This window comes from Globicephala melas, chromosome 16 (assembly GCF_963455315.2).
Source record: "Globicephala melas chromosome 16, mGloMel1.2, whole genome shotgun sequence".
In the NCBI taxonomy this organism is placed as follows: Eukaryota; Metazoa; Chordata; class Mammalia; order Artiodactyla; family Delphinidae; genus Globicephala; species Globicephala melas.
Window position 1 is genome coordinate 43237614 of NC_083329.1, and position 18335 is coordinate 43255948.

General features: G+C 34.8%; 1 pseudogene; it reads left to right on the top strand.

The window, feature by feature from the left end:
• Nucleotides 1-15669: 15669 nt before the first annotated feature.
• Nucleotides 15670-17734, top strand: LOC115845792 (RNA-binding protein FXR1 pseudogene; annotated as a pseudogene).
• Nucleotides 17735-18335: the final 601 nt, after the last annotated feature.

Below are 18335 nucleotides of genomic sequence, written 5' to 3' on the forward strand. Positions count from 1 at the left end.
TCCCATTTTCTTCCCCAGCCATTGGCCTCTGTCCCCTCTCAGCTCCTAGAGGTTCCTCCCAGGTCATAGCTCCAGGGCCCCCTCCATCTCAGAACCAGCAATGACACATTGAATTCTTCTTGTGCTAAGAATATCTCTGGGGCTTCCCTGGTGGCGCAGTGGTTGAGAGTCCGCCTGCCGATGCAGGGGACACGGGTTCGTGCCCTGGTCCAGGAAGATCCCACATGCCACGGAGCGGCTAGGCCCATGAGCCATGGCCACTGAGCCTGAGCGTCAGGAGCCTGTGCTCCGCAATGGGAGAGGCCGCAACAGTGAGAGACCCCTGTACCACACACACACAAAAAAGAATATCTCTGACCTCTGCTACCAGATGAAGAAAGCACTTTAATTTTAAAGAGCCTGACTGTTTGCATTAGGCCTACCTGAATAATCTTGAAATAAATGATCATCACTAACCTTAATTACATCTTCAAAATTCCTTTTTCCACATAAGATAACATAATACTGGGACTGATCTTGTCATAATGACAGATCCGTGCATAACAGCAAGAAACTTGGTTGGGGGTGCATCTTAGAATTTGGCCTACCACAGGTCCAAACCCTGGTTTTACCTAACTCGTTATTTCACTTGTTGACAATTTTATACCAGCATATTTAAGTATAAATATGTAAAACACTACAAATAGATTAGTATCTTCTGATCTATTTATCACAAATTCTTTTGAAAATAGTGCCTCATATATACTTCAAAATATATTAAAATATCTCAGAGTTGATATTTAAATTTGGAAGAGTACAAGATAATAAATGACAAATCATAATAATGGGCTTCATGGTGATAGTATAAGATAGGACTTGAGAGACCACAGTGTGTACGTTCGCTACCTCTACATAAACTTCTGCGTGGAACTGACTTGGAAAGAAAAGCTAAGCTTGTCTGTTTGTTTTTAATGGAAATTATTACCGTTCAAACCCACATCAAAAATGTGGTTATAAACTTTCTTTTCCTCCAAATGCTCTATTAGGTACCTTAGTTAGTTTATTTTATGTTATATTAAGCACAAAAAGTTAAATTTACATATTAATAGTCTTGCCTCAAAGATCTCAAAGGTTAAAGAGTAATCACATTTGTACTAAAGAAGTTCTTAAGTATATAACTCAGAAAAGAAAAAAAAGGGGGGGTATTTGTTTGCAGTTCATCAAGCTCTAATGGTCCCATATATCAAACACAAAAGTTCTGCGTTGCTCAACCAATCTTCCTGAGGCAGAAAATGGCACAACCAGTGGGGAAAGAAAAGAGAATTCCTTTAAGCGTGTAAATGATACAGACATTATTTTTCCATTATTAAGATGGAAACGTCTTCTCAGAATCATTGAACAAATGGAAAATAAAAATAAAAAACAGCTGTTCTTGGAAAAAGCAAAATTTCTAATTCACTTTGAATCAGTTATTGTGTAGCACTTGGGCAAAGGCTCTGAAAATGTTACTTACATTAGCACTCGAACAGAAAAACAACTTATATTAAGAAAGCAGGGAGAGCCTTGGGGGCAAATTCACCTGAGATTCATGGTGCATTACACAAACACAACTAATGAGACAAGAAAAATTTTTGCTATAAAATATGGGGGAAAATGTCTTTGCTACTTAGCCAGATATTAAAAAACTATATCTCATAACTTTGAGACATTGCCAGTTGGATGGGCTGTTCTAGAAATGGAAACTATAAGAAGTGTGTTTCTAGATCTCTGCCAGGCGGCAAAGTCCATCTAAAAAAACAATAGGAAATCAGATGAACAAAATCATACATATTAGTTAATGTATTATTAATGAAATTATCATTAAAATATAGTTTTAGAAGAATTTTTTTAAATCCTGTGGATATTTTCTGAATTTAACACCTTAGTACTATCCTTTCTATTATAAAGAACCTGTGACTTTTTATTTCCTCTCAGTCTTCTAAAATACAATTGCCCAAATATTAACAATTTTACCACATTGGAGGCAATATTTGAATACAGATCTCCCTAGTTTCAGGGTTTACAGCTATACTTTTGATATTCTACTTTTCTCTCCCCCTCTTTTGTCCTTCTCTCAATCTCCTCTTATTCTCTCTCCCATCCTCCTACCATTCCCCATACCATATCTGCAGTACTCCTCCAACCCACATATCAAAATGTGCTTACTGTGTGTTTCATTTCGCCAGGAGACTATTGGGGAATTGATGTGCTCACTTAATCCACTAATTTATTTTAAGCCAAAATATTGCTATAGTGGAACAAGTCATTAGGAAAATCAAGGCAAAAAGGCAGAACAAATAGCAAAAGTACTTTTGGATTCTTGCTGTGGGGTAAAGAACTAAAATATATGGGTGAAGGATGTTACTCAAAGGTGAAGATGAAATGTGCTGCTTAATTTTCCTGTGCTAAGGTCACACCTATCTCCAGTCAAAAAGATAAAGATCTATAGATAGAAAAGGTAGCAAAAGATATTACTGATCCCTTAGCAATATTTTTAGCAATATTCTTAGCAATATTTTTTGGAAATATCCTCTCATGCAACGGAATAATAGCAAAAATAAACAACTAGGACAACATCAAACTAAACACCTTTTTCACAGAGAAGGAAAATATCAACAACAAAAAAAAGTCCACTTACTGATAAGGGGTTAATATCCAACTCAATATCATTCAGTGCATTATTTACATAGCCAATATACTGAAGAAACCTAAGTGGCCATCAATAGATGAGTGAATAAAGAAGATGTAGAATACACACACAGGTGCACACACACAAAATGGAATATTACTCAGCCATAAAAAAAGAATGAAATCTTGCCATTTGTGATAACATGAATGGACCAAGAAGGTCTTATGCTGAGTGGAATAAGACAAATACTGTATTATTTCATTGACATGTGGAATCTGAAAAACAAAACAAATGAACAAACATAATCAAACAGAAACACAGCTACAGATGCAGAGAACAAACAGTTCATTGCCAAAGGGGAAAAGGGGAGGTAGAGTGGGGAAAGGAAAGAAGTAGGTGAGTGAGATTAAGATGTACAAACTTCCAGTTTAAAATAAATAAGTCATGGATATGAAACGCATAGTCTGGGCAATATAGCCCACAACTATGTAAAATCTTAGTATGGTGACAGATGGTAACTAGACTTATCCTGGTGACCATTTTGAAATGTATAGAAATACTGAAACACTAAGTTTTGTAACAGGAACTAACATATTGCTGTAAGTCAATTATACTTCAAAAACAAACAAGCTCACAGAAAAAGAGATCAGATTTGTGGTTACCATAGGTGGGGGGGGGGTGGGGGGGGGAAATTGGATGAAGGCAGTCAAAAGGTACAAACCTCCAGTTATAAGAGTTATAAGATAAATAAGTATTGAGGATGTAATGTACAACAGGATAAAAATAATTAACACTGCTGTATGTTAAATATGAAAGTTGTTTTAAAAAAAAAGCAAATCCTAACAGTTCTCACAAGGGAGAAGATTTGTTTTCTATTTCTTTAATTTTGTATCTGTACAAGATGATGGATGTTTACTAAACGTACTGTGGTAATCACTTCATGATGTACATAAGTCAAATCATTATGCTGTACTCTTTAAACTTATACACTGCTGTATGTCAATTACACCTCAATAAAACTGGACAAAAAGATAAAGACTACTAAAGATTAAAAAAACTCATTGAGCTATCCATTTAAAATAGGTGCATTTTATTTCATGTAAATTAGATAGTAATAAAGCTGCTTTAAAAACACACACACTACCAATGGGGAAAAAATATTGAGGAGAGTTATGATTCTTGAAATACTAATTTTTTTATACCCTATTCCCATAAACATGTTATTTTAAAGTACTGGGATACTGGTTTTTTTTGCTGGTAATAATGTAAATATTTTTTAAATAACTGATTTGTTTCTACCTTGAAATGTCCAAAATGATTTATTATGTGTATTAAATTTTGCAAATTAAACAAATTTAAAATTCACACCTGGTTATAGTTCTTCCAACTTTTTTGCACTGTTATTTTATTATTAATACCGTGGGCTACTAATGTGGCTAAGCATCTCTTCCTAGGTTTAAGTTTTGTTTCTAAGTAAAATTTCCTAAGCTTAGGACTTTTCACATATATAAAACCAAAATACACTTACAATTAGATGCAAACCCATAAAATCCACATTAAGTCCATTAATTTACTGTGATGGATGATGGTTTTTTGTCAAAATCACTGCTATTGTGGGTCATAATAGAAACATTAAGCCTCAGGATGGATTTATAGTTAGTTTTTTCCTATTCTTTCTCTTCAATATTTCTAATATAAAGAAGTATATGGCCATAAGAATGTTAGGCAAATAGTATTAAATTATCTAAAGGCTTAGTTTGCTAGTCTCCTATAATCAGACATTACACTTAATGAAAACCTTCTCAAAGAGCCATCTTCAATATGAATTTTAATGGTGTTTCATTTAATAAGCCTGCAAACGCTTTTTATTTTCTTGGAGATTTATTCCTTATTGTACCACTCAGGAATTCTGTCTTCAAGTGATACATAATCATCAAGGTAAAAAAAATCTTCACCTACCATCCTATTGGTTTACTTAAACCAATTAACTGTTGAAAGTTGATAGGGACAGAGAACCAAGTCAAACATAGGCTTGCATGGTCAATGCGGAACCAAAAGCTACAGCATAGGTTGCTATTTGCCTTGGGATGTCACAATCTTCTCATAATTTCTCTCCATTTATACCACTAAAAATCCTACGCAATACTATTGCTTCACCTTCTTGTGGAATAAATATATTGTAAACACAAATGCAAGCATGAGTCAACCATAATAACTGGAACATGAGTTTTAAAAAATATTATAAACACAATTATTCTTAAAATCATTCATGCTGCTTTGTGATTCAGTAGTTCTTCCTTGACCCTACATTCTCTATTTTCTGCTTCTATGGGTTTGACTCTTTTAGATACCATATAACTGGAATCATGTAGTATTTGCCTTTCTGCGACTGGCTTATTTACCTTAGCATAGTGTTCTCAAGGTTCATATACATGGTCAACAGGTATATGAAAAGATGTTTAACATCACTAATCACTAGGCAAATACAAATCAAAACCACAATGAGATATTATCTCATGCCTCTCAGAATAGCAATTACTTTAAAATTAACAATTACTGGCAGGGATGTGAAGAAATTGGAAACCTTTGTGCACTGTTAGTGGAAATGTAAAATGGTACATCTGCTACGGAAATCAGTATATAGGTTCCTTTAAAAGTTAAGAATAGAGGCTACCATATGATCCAGAAGTCCCACTTCTAGGTATTTATCCAAAAGAACTGAGATGAGAATCCTGAAGGAACATCTGTACTCCCACGTTGACTGCACATTATTCTCAATAGCCAAGATGTGGAAGCAACAGAAATGTCCATTAATATATGAATGTTAAAGAAAATTTGGTATATGCATACAATGGAACATTATTCAGCCTTAATAAAGAGGAAACCCCACCTCACCTTTTCCAAATATCTTTATTGAGCTATAACTGATGTACAAAAAGTGTACATATCTAAAATGTACAATTTGGTGAGGTTCACATTATGTATACAGCCTTGAAACCATTACCCCCACCAAAATAATAAATATATTCTCCCTCCGCTAAAGGTTTTCTCAAGCACCTCTAAATAAAATAAAATCTATTAGTAACTGCCATCTGCTCTAGCTGTCAGGAATCCTTTTGTATTTATCACAGAAGAAGAATAAACAAACATGCAAACATTTTTAAATAGAGATGGTAGTTTTCTCCATTCACTGAGGACAAGCTTTTTAAAATAAATGTGACAACATCCCCCTCTTTTACTGGTACAATGTGACTTTTTCCAGAATTTGAGCTAAACTACTGATGGTGTGCTCTGAATTAGTGATTCTCAAACTTTAGAGTACTTTGGAATCATATGGAAGGTTTGTTAAAATCCAGGTGCTGGCATCCACCCTCAGAGTTTCTGAGTAGGTCTCGGGGAGGGCTAAGTAAATTTCATTTTTAACAAGTTCCCAAATAATGCTGTTGACTTTGACATGGTTCTCTTATTTGTGGGTTGGTTCCTCATTTAGAACCTCAGCTGATATTGATGTCACTGAGGCCAGAATGTCTCCTAAAAGTAAGCCCTACATGTTTTGCTGGAATAGGGAAGGCTACCGGGGCTGGTGATTTCTGAAGACTAGGGATCTAACATCCTTCAAATTTGCATAATGCTTTGAATTCCTAAGTTTCTATTTTTCTTCATATACAAGCTAGCTTCTTCCTGTTTTGCCCTAATTCAGGCATTTAGTTTTTGGTGTTCTCTAGCCTGGTAAGCCTGCTACTACTGCTCTTTATTTTCCATCTTTGAGTTGCCAGCTCCTTCTCTCTCTTCTGTTATTGTCTCCTTTCCTGTTTTCTTTTTCATTGTGATCTTAAACCTTTTTTAATAACTTTAATTTCATTTTAGCATTTTGTGAAATGGAAATATGAATCCATTTTTTTTCTAGCAAGAAATTCTTTCCCAAGTAGTCTTAACAATACATTATCCCTATTTTGGTTGCTTTTATCAAACCTGGAAGACATTTCAGAAACAGAATAATTTAAGATATTTTATAAATAGAGAATTAAATTCAGTGATGTGTCCCAAAGACTCACTAGTGTCTTACATTAAAAATGTTACTTTACCCCTCCCCAAATTAATTATACTTTAAAATGCTTTTCACTAAATAAAAACTAAAAAGAAAAAGGGGGTGCATTAAAATATGGAGTTCATTTTGTTACTATGTGAGGTCATATTTCTTTCTAGTTCATGAAATCATTACAAATCAAAGTTCAGAGATATTTATCCATGGTCTTTGACATGTCATTGTCTTTCTCTGTAGTCAAATTTCTCTCTTTCTCTAGGCTCTGGGCATAAAGCCTGAATGGGTCCCTGTCTTTACAGAAACTATAGTAAACTGAAGGTGACACACATATGCAGGCACTTCCATGTAAAGTGATGTAGGATTTGGTAGAAAAATACTGCCTCTTATGAAAGCACTAAAAGGTACTCATCCAGACACTGAGGATTCAGGAGGAACACAATCAACAAAGCAACTTCTAAACTGAGATCCAAGATTTTCTACCTAGAGATTTGTTTTTTATTTCCCCAACCTTTCTGCCACATTTGTTTTCTCTATTTCTGCTGCATTCAGGTCAGCTGAAATTCCAAATTTTAATTAGCCAACTCAGACTTGACTCTATCAGGAATACAAAATCTTAGCATCTAATGGAATTTTCTTTGCACCCAGAGTTTCTAAATTCCAGCATCTTATGGAGTAAATTTCTATACAGTTGTGCAAGTTGTGTCCTGTCTTTGGGCACTGAACACACAATGTGGAGATTCTGATGGGCCCTACTGCTAACAGTGGGATTTTGGCAGTTTATTTGAATTCTCTAAAGTATTTTTCCTCTGTAAAACAGTGATAATAATTTTATCCATTTCATAGAATTATTGTAAAGATCAAGTGAAATGTTGGCTGTAAATCGATAAGCACTCTACCTAAGTACTTACTGTGCAATACATTTGGCATTAGCATTGTATCAATTATACAAGAACAAAAACAGTTCATGTTTTTTCACATTATGCTATTTGTATTACAAGGAATCCCATGGCAATTGGCATAAATATGTGGGTACAACCCATCGAGGTGAAGGGAATAAACTCAGTTTGTATAATTCATATACATATGAATAACCTAAGATTAATGATCCCACTTGTGTGTCATAATCTCTATTGAATTACCAGGGTAAAAATAGTACTTTATAATGATTTTTAAATCTATACTTTGTCAATTTGAGTTACCGATTACCTACCATTATCTAATCATACTGCTAGAAATCGCATTCTTTTTTATTTAGTTATTGACTATTTGAATTTTTATTCTTCTACCGCCATTATATTGCCTTTTTGTGGTCACCGGGGCTGGGGTTTAGTTTTATAGATAAATTTATAGATAAATAGAATGCTGTATCATATTGCCCTGTCCAGAAAGATGAAACACAAAAGGACATCAAAACAAAATATCTAACCATTTGTATTAGCACGGGGGGGCATAATTTTCATTAACAATTCTTCTCTACTTTGCTCATCCCCTTGTTTTACCAAAAACATTGAATAAAATACTCAATTGTGCAGAAGAGAATACAAGTGTGTGTCTATATGTGTGTATGTGAACATGCATTCATGTGTGGCATTTACTTCCCCTGGAACAGCAATTATAAGGAAAACAAAGCATGTTTTAAATTACAAATTTTAAAACTAGATGATTAACACATTTACTATGATCTCTCTCCAGAGCAACAATTTAGGTTTACAAAGTGTATGCAATTATTCCAAAATGAATCAAGAAACGGGGTGAGAATATTTTCATCCCTGGGGGAAAAAAATGCATCTATATTAAAGTCCATGAGAACTAGTTAAACTATTTACCAATGTAATTATGTGCTTCCCAATATTTGAAACTGATACCACATGTTAAAAATATATAGTTTACAAAGGATCCTTGATGAGTCTATCTATATTTTAATGCATACCAATATAAAAAGACAGCATGAAAAACATATGCAAATACAAAGGTCTATCTAGATACCTACTGAACGTCCTCTATTTGTCAGTCAATTTAGATGCTTGAAATACAGAGATAAAATTTTGTTTTAAAAAAGGCTTGCACTTAAGAAATTCACATTCTTGATAGCTACATATATTTTATGCATTGTTCAACAAAATATTTGGGCAGATTTTAATAAAATTTAATTAAATGAACATACACTTATATATATTACACACATTTATATATATAAATTAGAATACATTAACCAATAATAATAAATTTTTTTATTAAAATAAAAACAGTGTCAGGAGGCAGTGCAGAGCTTGGAATGGAGCAGCAAAGATAGATCAGAAAGGTGCTACTCAGATTAATGGGATTTTAAAGACTAATAAAAGTCAGTTCTAAATTAGAATCTAGGGCTTCCCTGGTGGCACAGTGGTTGGGAATCCGCCTGCCAATGCAGGGGACGCGGGTTTGTGCCCCGGTCTGGGAAGATCCCACATGCCGCGGAGTGGCTGGGCCCGTGAGCCATGGCCGCTGAGCCTGCGCGTCCGGAGCTTATGCTCCGCAACAGGAGAGGCCACAACAGTGAGATGCCCACATAAAAAAAAAAAAAGAAAAAAAAGAGTCTGTTTCTAAATTAGAATCTGAAAGCTTAAGTGGCAAAGTCAAAGAGAAACTTCAATTGGTTCCATAATTTTAATTATTCTTGATTATCCATATTATTTTGCATATAATCACATTCTAGCTCTAAGCCTGCCTTAGATGTAGATTCCTCGGTTACCAGAAAGCCAATAAGGAAGGTAATAAGCTGAAAAGAGCAAAGGGAATGCACACATGTGCACGGGCACACACATGGACAAAGTATTTTGAAATTCAAACAACACATCCATCTCTAGCCCAATCAAAATTTGCTACTAAGTAATGGGAAGGCAATGCTTCTAACAACACCCTTGATCTTGTCAGTGCCTTCTTCATTTGAATAGATTTTAATTGGTATTTTTTAAATAAAACACCTTGCCAGAGATTCAGGTCTGAACTGATGGTCAAGATAAGGATACCCAGTCCTGAATCTGCCTTCACCTGGCCACATGATTTTGGATTACCTGATTCACCTTCTTCATCTCCACAGGATGAAGTTTCGTCAAGTTAAAATGAGAGAAAGTGGTTCAGTGACCTCTAAAAGAAAGTACTTTAGGCTCTACCAACTTACAAGTCCATTATTCTTAATTTTTCTGCTACTCTGACAGAGCTTCCCCTTTGTAAATTCAGAATGACACATAGAGAATGCCATGAGAAACACACTAGAACACTCTAGCAGATCTGAGGTAGAACTCCCAGCCATATGGTACAAAGTTGTTTGCTAAAAAGTTTGCCCTCTAGCAATACAATCTCAAATAGATTGATCAGAGCCTCTAATTTTCACCCTCTTGCAAAAGCATTTCTGTTCTCTGTACTTAAAAGAAACTGTCCCTATTAAATTGTTTCAATGCTCAGGCAATAAACCAATTCTTGGTACTTCAATTAAGGCTATTATCATTAGTCCTCTTCTTTTTTTTTTATGTCATCTGCACAAAGGAACACTGTAAATGACCTAACTATGCAGAGTTCAGGAGCAAATGGGGATATTCTCAAAAATAAAAACACGAGATGCAGTATATCATTGCACTGCCTCTACAAGTTGCTCTTCATCCATTAGAAGACCTATTGTTCCCTTCTCTTCCTAAAAGAATAGAAAGAGAAACAAAAAGAAACCGTCTATTAAGTTTGGATCCAGCCTTTAACGTGTTTTTCCCCTGAAGCTTTCACACTGTGCGCTGCCCATTAGGCCACTAGTGAGTTACCTCTCTTACAGACACACCACAAAGATTCAATTGTTTGATTTTTAATGTGACTTTTTTATCCTCCCACATGAAGGCTGGCCTTGTTGCTGGAGGTGCCGTATCTGTAAGCCTTGTTAAGAGGAATATTACTGGGGGGAAAGGAAGGTATCTGCACTTGGGACATTTCATACTAATTTACGGCTGAGAATTCCCTGAAATACTTGAAACACTTCACCTTTATCCCTTGTGAGAAAGGATGAGGCACAAACAACAAAAAATGCTTTTCATACATAAATTATTACCCGAATCACCAAAAGTATTAACACTATGTATTAGTAGTTATAAACAATAAAATGGAAAAGTTACTCCCTGAAAGAAATCGGTCCTGTCTCTAGATTCTGAGTCATGACTTATGAAGAGATTTCCCATAGATAAAATACTTAACAAGCCTCATTATAAAATGGGGGTGACAACTGATTATCAGGCTAAAATAAAAGGATAAGATAAACTTTTAAGGTTTTCGTCCGTTTTAGGACACAGGATATTCGATGAAGATTGCATATCAAGACATCCAATGTTTCCCTGCTTTGTCAAAGATTTAGGTAACATTAAGTTGATATTATGATATCAATTGTAAAAAAGAAAAGAGTGCTAAATACTCTTTCTCTTAGCAGTGATATTTTGAGTATTCCTTGAATTGAACATTTAATTACACAGTTATTCTTTCACATACTCAATAAATGTTCATTCAGTACCTATTTCTACATTCTCATGGCAGCTGGGCTGCCCCTTTTCTCATTTTGTTTCTTTGCTTCTTAAAACCCATACCATTAGGTTATATTTTAAGTGTTCTCATTGATCTCCACTTTATAGTCTTGGTTTCTAAATTAGATTTGAGTTCTTCTATAAGGGTAAGTTCTGCATCTTTTATTTTTGTTGAATTATTCTTATCACTGCCTATATGGCATAGACCCTCAGATGCTTCTAATTAACCTATCTCCTATTTTTCCCTATGAAAACAGGCTATTTTTTGTTGAGCTAAAAGACTATATTTTCAAGTATCACTCACTGTTAGGTGTAATGATGTTATTACGTACCAGGCTATAAGATGTATAGGAAAGTATGTGTTACTACCAGGAAGTGTCCTTAAAAATAAGGAGAAGCATCAACAGATTTCTTCTTTTGTTAATGGCAGCTCTGTTTATTTAATTTTAATATCCTGTCAATAACCAGTATAAATTCTAGGTATGCATTCAATTCTTGATATTCCTGGTAGTAATGTTCTATAAAGTCACTATGAACACTGAATTAATAAATACTAAACCAATGCTCCTAGGGGAGATATGTAAATATATGCAAACATATCTAACAATCTTGAATCCTAAAATCAATTCATCCTGGAAGATCCCAGTTCCTTCATTTTACAAAAGAGAGTAAGATTCAGGAGTGTTAAGTGACTTGCCTGAGATAGCCCAACTAACAGGTAGGTGTCAGAGTTGGGATTCAAGCCTCATCCCATTTGCCCCAGAGTTAAAAGGGATAGCCACTGGGGTGGGAAAAAAAAAAAGTTGCCCTGGAGAGTACTTGCATTTATCTGCAGACAGCAGCAGTCTTATTCATCTAGAGTTAGAGGTCAGAATACTGGGCTACCAGACAGCTGGAAAATGAATAGGAACACCCACAGTAAAGGCAACCATAGTGGGTAAGCCTCAGTATTTGCATAGAAATTCCCCTCAAATTCTTTGGCAGAATTCTTAACTGAGTAATGCAAGAGTGTGATTAGATATACGTAAGAAATAAACTGAAAGGTTGAAAAATCTAAACAGAGATTTCAGAAACTCCTGAGTAAGATAAAACTGGGAAAAAAATTTTTTTTCCAGCAGAATCATACCACCAATAATATGAAATGAAGATCTACAAGTAAAAGGGAAATAATATCAGATGGAAATTCATATCTTGAAGAAATGATGAAATGGTAGATAGTTAAATATAAATGACTGTTTTGCTTTCTTAAATACTATAAAAAGATCATTTGTTTAAAGCAAAAGTTTTAATAATGTGTTATCATGCCTATCACATTTAAGTAAAATGCATGACAACAATAGCAAGGGAATGTATGAAACAATAGCAAGGGAAAGGAGGTTAAATGGATTTATAGGACAAACAAAACAAATAGCAAGATGGTAGACTTAAACCAAACATATCAATAATTATATTACATTTTATACAGTAAAAACTACAACTAAAAGGCAGATATCAACAGACTGAATTAAAAAAATAAGACTGAACTAGGTCAATATGTTGTTTACAAGTAAAAAAAACCACCTTGATTATAAAACCAGATAGGTGAAATAATGGAATACTTTACAAAGAATGGAAACTAAAAGATTTAGAAAAGACATTCCATGGAAACACTAATAGAAGGAAAGCTGGCCTGTGTTAATATCAATATTTCACAAAAAAGAACATTACAAGATATAAAAAGGTCATTTCAAAGTGAAATCAAACAGCAAATTATCAATAAGATGTGACAATCCTTGTTGTGTACACAGCTAATAACACAGTAAAAATTAATAGGAATGAAGGAAGAAATGAACAAATCCACAATTATACTTAGCGAATTTAATGATCCATTCTTGGGAGTTGATGAAACAATTAGACAAAAATAAGTACAAGAGAATATTTTAATAACACCATCAAACAAATTGACCTAGTTGATATTTCTAGAACACAATACCAGTAATTGTTGAACGCACATTTTTTTCAAGTGGAACCATGTGCAAAATAAGTTATAGTCCAAGGCATAAAGAAAGTTTCAACAAATTTCAAAGAATTTTAAAAATACAGTCTTATCCCTGAGCACTTGGAGTTAAGTTACGAATCAAAATGAAAAGATATCCAAAACAGAGAAACACATATTTGGCAATTGAGCAGCGCTTGCAAATACCATGAGTCAAAGGAAAATCAGAGAAAAAAAGTGTGGAACTACTTCGAAGTGAAAGAAAATTAAAGATAAAACACAACATATCAAAATGTATGGGATATAGCTGATGCAATCTGTAGAGAAATTTATTGCATTAAGTACTTATAACAGAAAAGAAAGAAAAATTCAATAATAATCTAAGATTTCTCACTATGTGCCTAGTTAAAGAAGAGCAAATCAAACCAAGGAAAGCAGCACATAGCAAATAATGAAGAGAATAAATCAATGAAGTACAATACAAACCTAGAAAAAATAAACAAACAGGTTCTGTAGAAATACTAATAAAAAGGTTCCGTAGAAATACTAATAAAATTGATAAACTCCTAAAAGTAGTAGCCATGAAAATTAAAAAGAGAAAAACATAAAATAATAATATCAAAAATGAAAAATCACTATATATCCTTAAAACACTAAAGGGATAAAGGGATTACTATGAACATGTTTATACCAGCAAATTAAACAATTTAGATAAAACTGACAAAGTTCTTGAAAAACAACATACCAAAAATGACAAAAGATGAAATAGAAAATATGCATATCTTTGTATCTGTTAATACAAGGTAAGAGCAGGCACTTAAAAAAAGAGATATTTAAACAAACAATTGGAACATAAAAGTAAGCTCAATAATATCAATCATCAAGGAAATGTGAATTAAAACCATGAGATGTCACTATAAACCACTAAGGTAGCTAGAATTAGAAAGACAAACCACGTTTCCGTGATGTGAAGCTCCCAGAAATCTCCTGCATTGTAGGTGGAAGTATAAAATGGTATGACTTCTTTGGAAATGATTCCTCCGTTTTTTTATGAAGTTACTTTTTTATGAAGTTCCTTACTATATAAAACATTCATTATATTCGTAGGCATTTACACAAGAGAAATAAAAATATGTGCCCACATAAGAACTTCTACAAGAATGTGTATAGAAATTTTAATTGTAATAGTTCCAATTTGGAAGGAACTCAAATTTTCATCCACAGGTGAATCAACAAATTATATTCATGCAATGGAATGATATTTATAAATTTAAAAGAATAATTTATACTGATATATACAACTACATGAACGAGGAGTATACGCTGACATATACTGATTTCATTACTATGAAATTCTAGATTAGGCGGAGGTAATCTAAGTAATAGAAAGCAGATCAGTGGTTACCTGGGGCAGTGGCTGTGGGAAAGTGACTGCAGAAGAAACGTGAGGAAATATTTTGAGATGATGAAAATATTCTCTATCCTAATTTTGGTGGTGGTTTTACAAGTCTGTATATATTTGTCAAAACTCATTAAACTGCATACTTATAATCATGTATTTTATGAAAATTTTGTCTCGATAAAGTTGAATAAAAACATTTGAGTATACACAAATAATACTTTAAATGCAACTTTACAAAACATAGGCAATGAGGATGAACTGTGGTATTTTACTCTGGTTTCCCCCCGCCGCCCCACTGAAGCACTGGAAAAATAAAAAGTCTTCCTAACTAAAGATGGAGACTAGAAACCTGAAGACTACATAGTCTAAATAAGAAAATCAGATGAGTAACTCCCTGTGAGTCATTAAGAAACTAATTTAAATCTCTACAACCCTGGGTTTGCTGAGTGACTACTAGACTCACCATGTAGTAAGCACTTATTTTAAATATTAAGCAGAACTTCATAGCAAGCTAAGAGAGTTAAATAATATAAATAATAAATAAATGTCTTAGATCAATGTAATCCCCATAAGGCATTCTTTAAAACTAAAATAACAGGCACACACATACACAAAACTCAAGCTGTACTGAAACTCCAGTTTTCAAATAAATCAGTATCTGTCAAGCACTTTCATCTTTAGAGTCGTAACAAAATCCTGGTATGACAACCCATAACATGCTTTGCTCAATGATTTTCTATGTTTAGTTATTCCAAATTATAAAACATGTATGAGTGATTAAAACTCACAGTGAGAAAAGTAGTTACTAGCCTGACAATAAACAAATTACAATCAGTTGAAAATTTATAATAACAATGTAACATTCTCTTAATGAAGAATGTATATAAGATTGCAGTTGAACCTTTCTAATGGTTTTCAAAGAGATGTCTCAAAAGTTCATTAGCGAACAAGGTCGGGCAATTGTGTCGGGAGGCGAACAGAACGTTGCGGCAGCGGACGGAGCTGGGGGCTAGCGATGTAAGGAGCGGGGGGATCCCACTGGGAGAATCAGGACTGCGCGGGATTTATCAAAGATGTTCATGAAGACTCTCTCACAGTTGTTTTTGAGAACAATTGGCAACCAGAACGCCAGGTTCCATTTAATGAAGTTAGATTACCACCACCACCTGATATAAAAAAAGAAATTAGTGAAGGAGATGAAGTAGAGGTGTATTCAAGAGCAAATGATCAAGAACCATGTGGATGGTGGTTGGCTAAAGTTCGAATGATGAAAGGAGAATTTTATGTCATTCAATATGCTGCTTGTGATGCCACTTACAATGAAATAGTCACATTTGAACGACTTCGGCCTGTCAATCAAAATAAAACTGTCAAAAAAAATACCTTCTTTAAATGCACAGTGGATGTTCCTGAGGATTTGAGAGAGGCGTGTGCTAATGAAAATGCACATAAAGATTTTAAGAAAGCAGTAGGAGCATGCAGAATTTTTTACCATCCAGAAACCACACAGCTAATGATACTGTCTGCCAGTGAAGCAACTGTTAAGAGAGTAAATATTTTGAGTGACATGCATTTGCGAAGTATTCGTACGAAGTTGATGCTTATGTCCAGAAATGAAGAGGCCACTAAGCATTTAGAATGCACAAAGCAACTTGCAGCAGCTTTTCATGAGGAATTTGTTGTGAGAGAAGATTTGATGGGCCTGGCAATAGGAACACATGGTAGTAACATACAACAAGCTAGAAAGGTTCCTGGAGTTACAGCTATTGAGCTAGATGAAGATACTGGAACATTTAGAATCTACGGCGAGAGTGCTGATGCTGTAAAAAAGGCTAGAGGTTTTTTGGAATTTGTGGAGGATTTTATTCAGGTTCCTAGGAATCTTGTTGGAAAAGTAATTGGGAAGAATGGCAAAGTTATTCAAGAAATAGTAGACAAATCTGGTGTGGTTCGGGTGAGAATTGAAGGAGACAATGAAAATAAACTACCTAGAGAAGATGGGATGGTTCCATTTGTATTTGTTGGCACTAAAGAAAGCATTGGAAATGTGCAAGTTCTTTTAGAGTATCATATTGCTTATCTAAAGGAAGTAGAACAGCTAAGAATGGAACGCCTGCAGATTGATGAACAGCTACGACAGATTGGTTCTAGGTCTTATAGTGGAAGAGGCAGAGGTCGTCGGGGCCCTAATTACACCTCCGGTTATGGTACAAACTCTGAGCTGTCTAACCCATCTGAAACTGAATCTGAGCGTAAAGACGAGCTAAGTGATTGGTCATTGGCGGGAGAAGATGACCGAGAGAGCCGGCATCAGCGTGACAGCAGGAGACGCCCAGGAGGAAGAGGCAGAAGTGTTTCAGGGGGTCGAGGTCGTGGTGGACCACGTGGTGGCAAATCTTCCATCAGTTCTGTGCTCAAAGATCCAGACAGCAATCCATACAGCTTACTTGATAATACAGAATCAGATCAGACTGCAGACACTGATGCCAGCGAATCTCATCACAGTACTAACCGTCGTAGGCGGTCTCGTAGACGAAGGACTGATGAAGATGCTGTTCTGATGGATGGGATGACTGAATCTGATACAGCTTCAGTTAATGAAAATGGGCTAGTCACAGTTGCAGATTATATTTCTAGAGCTGAGTCTCAGAGCAGACAAAGAAACCTCCCAAGGGAAACTTTGGCTAAAAACAAGAAAGAAATGGCAAAAGATGTGATTGAAGAGCATGGTCCTTCAGAAAAGGCAATAAATGGCCCAACTAGTGCTTCTGGCGATGAAATTTCTAAGCTACAGCGTACTCCAGGAGAAGAAAAGATTAATACCTTAAAAGAAGAAAATACTCAAGAAGCAGCAGTCCTGAATGGTGTTTCATAAACTGAAGAAGTTCCTAGTTTACAGTTCTTTTACATTACATTTTACAATAGTGCTTGTACAAGCTTGCCAAAGATAGAATATGGATCGCCAGTCTTTACATCGCACTTTCAGTTCCTCCATTTGGAATTCAGAAAGGGGAGGGATCCTGAAGAAATCATATGTTAAACATACTTTGACACCTACTGTGTTATAAAATATATCATCAGATGTGCCTTGAGAATAGTATATGTAACATTAAAAAAAGTTGCTGGCTATAAAAAAAAAAAAAAAAAGTTCATTAGCAACATCGAAGTTTCAAGACGAAATAGCTCTATGGAGAAAAAGTACTGCAAGAAGGAAAAAAAGCTAGGAAAAAGGAAGAGAGGGAGATGGATATAGAGACCAAGAGGGAGAGGAAAGGGGGAGGGAGAATTGGGAAGGAAGAAGAGGAGAAGAAAGGGGAAAGAGGGGGAGAGAAAAAAGAGCAGAGCAGAGGAAATAGAACACAGTGGAAGAGAACACTGCTATTATAGTGTTACACTTTTAAGGAAGCACGGTGTTTACCACTTCTTAGGTAAATCTTAACTGAAGCCCTCAAAAAAACCAAACAACCCACCAAAAACAAAACCTTGTTTCAGTTTCCAAAGACTGTCCTCCACTGAGCTAGTTGCCTTCAAGAGATATACAAATATTCAGGGTATTTTTAATTACTTCTACTGTAAAGATCAGAGTCATTGATTTCAATAGGATAAGAACATTTACTACAGGCAATGGAAAAATCATATTTCCCCAGAAAAATCAAAGTAACATATGTAACTATTAATAAAGAATACATTAAATATTAAGATTATTAAGCATGCAATTATAATTTTCCATT